This window comes from Misgurnus anguillicaudatus, chromosome 21, assembly GCF_027580225.2.
Source record: "Misgurnus anguillicaudatus chromosome 21, ASM2758022v2, whole genome shotgun sequence".
Lineage (NCBI taxonomy): Eukaryota > Metazoa > Chordata > Actinopteri > Cypriniformes > Cobitidae > Misgurnus > Misgurnus anguillicaudatus.
Genome location: NC_073357.2, coordinates 25,515,063 through 25,518,656, shown reverse-complemented (window position 1 = coordinate 25,518,656; position 3,594 = coordinate 25,515,063).

The following is a 3,594-nucleotide window of genomic DNA, read 5'->3' as shown; positions in this document are numbered from 1 at the left end:
ATAATTCCTCCCAGCATTCTGAAAGGACATTCATCCCCAGGAGGGCTCGATGCATGCCCAAGCAGTGGTCCTGTACAATTATCCCTTCTGGGGAACCACCACGCCATGAACTTCCAAGTCGGCCAACCGGTAGCCAATGTATGGGATCTCTAGGCCATTTGCGCCTTTCAAGGTGAGCCAGGGGGCCTCCGCTCCATGGACTCCTTGCCTTCCAAAGATCTCTTGTGAGAGGCTTTCTGCAAACAAAGTGACTTGTGAGCCTGTATCTACCAGGCACTGAATCTTCTTACCACACACTTTAACTTCTGCTGTTGGGCTATGCCCGACCATCTGGCTCCTAGAGCCATTTCCTCTTCCAGGGTCTTCTCAAAGGGCTCTCCTAAATTGCACTCGTAAACTCTGTCTCACTGGGCCCTCCTTCATCCCTAGAAGAAACTGATCGCGTAGCCAGGCTTCTCCGTCTCCCAGCCCATGATCACGACGGGCCTGCAGTCGGGTAAACTGCTCTCGCAGGCTCAGAGCGAAAGCTCTAATCGGTTGGCGGGGCCCCTGTTTACAATTAAAAAACTGGGAGCGAAGGACAGCTACGGGGGTGTGGTCACCATATTGCTCGGTAAGGAACTGGAATACTGTTTGGGCGGTGGCTCGGACAGCTTCGGGGGCGGCTTGCACTTCTCGTCGTGCTTCTCCGTCCAGGGAGTTAAGCACAAATTGGAGTCACTGAGCTACACTAAGGCCCTGCAAATCGGCCAAATATTCTAACTGGGCCCTCCATTCTGCTAGTCGTACCTCTGACTCTGTTCCTCCGTATTTTTGGATCCACGGGCTACCCATAAAAACAGGCATGGCACGGGGTTGGGCTGCAGGCCCTGCGTTGTCGGTCATTGGGCGACCTTGGTTACTCAACTCGAGGTGGAAACCTGCCGACTACGCCAAAATCTGTCACACCGAGGGGCTGGCTGTCAATAGGCTAAAGCCACGCCCCTCTTCAACTTCCACCTCGAGGAGGTCCCCAAAGCCAACCCAATGACCAGACAACAACTAGGGCAGGTAAGTACAAAAACAATCTTTTATTTATTCATTAAATATTTAAAATGTTCTTGGGAAATGGGGAGGGGGAAATTAAAACTAATATCTGTCTCTGCCCTCCAGGTGGGCCACGGACAGGGAACAAGGGGCAACGGAATGTCCAGGACACTGAGGACCAGGGGGGGCGTGGGACTCCAACCTGGTCTATACTACCCGTGGCGCACTCCTTTGTCCTCCTGGAGGCAGAATCAAAAGTGATTGAGTGCTGTGGATTTTTATTTAGGCTGCGTGTGGGCTCTTCCTCGCACTTTCACAATGTTTTATCGAGTCACTCAGTATTTCCTCTTTCTTCTCCACAGGTAACAACTTAGGCACAAAGCACAGTTAATCGGCTTGAAATGGTTCTCACCTCTCTGCTGGACACAGCGTACCGTAAGTACAGGTTTCCTCGATCCCTCCTCAGAATATTCACTCTCTCTGTTCTTTCCTTCACAGGTATCAACTTGGACACAGAAACACCGTTAATTGGCTTTGAATAGCTCTCACCTCTCGGCTGGACACAGCGTACCGTAAGTACAGGTTTCTTCGATCTCTCCTCAGGCTATTCACTCTCTCTGTTCTTTCCTTCACAGGTATCAACTTGGACACAGAAGCACAGTTAATTGGCTTTGAATGGCTCTCACCTCTCCGCTGGACACAGCGTACCGTACGTACAGGTTTCTAGGTTCTCTCCTCAGGTTATGCACACTCTCTCTACTTTCCTTCAGAGGTATCAACTTGGACACAGAAGCACAGTTAATTGGCTTTGAGTGGCTCTCACCTCTCTGCTGGACACAGCGTACCGTAAGTACAGGTTTCTTCGATCTCTCCTCAGGTTATTCACTCTCTCTGTTCTTTCCTTCACAGGTATCAACTTGGACACAGAAGCACAGTTAATTGGCTTTAAATGGCTCTCACCTCTCTGCTGGACACAGCGTACCGTAAGTACAGGTGTCTATGATCTCTCCTCAGGTCATTCACGTTCTCTGTCCTTTCCTTCACATGTATCACCTTGGACACAGAATCACAGTTAATTGGCTTTGAATGGCTCTCACCTCTCTGCTGGACACAGCGTACCGTAAGTACAGATTTCTTCGATCTCTCCTCAGGTTATTCACTCTCTCTGTTCTTTCCTTCACATGTATCAACTTGGACACAGAAGCACAGTCAATTGGCTTTGAATGGCTCTCACCTCTCTGCTGGACACAGCGTACCGTAAGTACAGGTTTCTTCGATCTCTCCTCAGGTTATTCCCTCTCTCTGTTCTTTCCTTCACAGGTATCAACTTGGACACAGAATCACAGTTAATTGGCTTTGAATAGCTCTCACCTCCCGGCTGGACACAGCGTACCGTAAGTACAGGTTTCTTCGATCTCTCCTCAGGTTATTCACGCTCTCTGTTCTTTCCTTCACAGGTATTAACTTGGACACAGAAGCACAGTTAATTGGCTTTGAATGGCTCTCACCTCTCTGCTGGACACAGCGTACCGTAAGTACAGATTTCTTCGATCTCTCCTCAGGTTATTCACTCTCTCTGTTCTTTCCTTCACATGTATCAACTTGGACACAGAAGCACAGTTAATTGGCTTTGAATGGCTCTCACCTCTCTGCTGGACACAGCGTACCGTAAGTACAGGTTTCTTCGATCTCTCCTCAGGTTATTCACTTTCTCTGTTCTTTCCTTCACAGGTATCAACTTGGACACAGAAGCACAGTTAATTGGCTTTGAATTGCTCCCACCTCTGTCTAGGCGGGAAAGGATCGTCCCGGGGCACCGTGCTACTTTCTGAGATCTGAAACACGCTCACAACATATGCAGGGTTGAGTCAAGCTAAGGCCAGCAGCCTCTTGGTCTTCCCTTAGCGAAGTGCGTGAAGGCGGGGGTCTGTCAGACAAGACATACAGCAATCCACAGCAATATACAACACCACGTCAAACTTAAAGGTTTTCACAGCACAAAGACTCACCCACCACGCTCAGTGCACAAAAAAGGACTCCCGTCTTCCTTTACTTCACTTCAGTCAGATCTGGCGATGGATAATGCGGCCCAGCTAGGGGTGTCGTCGTTGTGACTGCTTCCGTAAAACGTCCACTTGGCTCACCCACCACGCTATAATAGGGGTAGGGCCGTTCTCTTCCTCCTGGAGGAATCTAACATACGGCTAGATCATTACGCAAGGCATTTACAACTTGCACTTGGTACTCACAACAATGTCGGTTTCAATCCCCGTTTTCTCTTGGTCTCAATTCACCAAATACTCCGTGTGTTTTTCAACCTTTAAGGTTCGCGATGCCTTCCACAACCATACGGCTTCAGCCTGAGAGAGAGAGAGTTTTAGACAGCCCACAGCAGCGCACCAAACGGCACAACACAGCGCTTCAAACACACCCCAAAAAGCTCCCCAAACTGTGAATAAACTTGGCCTTAAGTACTGCCTTGCTTGGCATATCCTCCAATCGCCAACCGCTGTTCCTAACTAGGCACAGGTGCATCGAATTCGCCGATTTTCCCACTCGCGGCGCTTA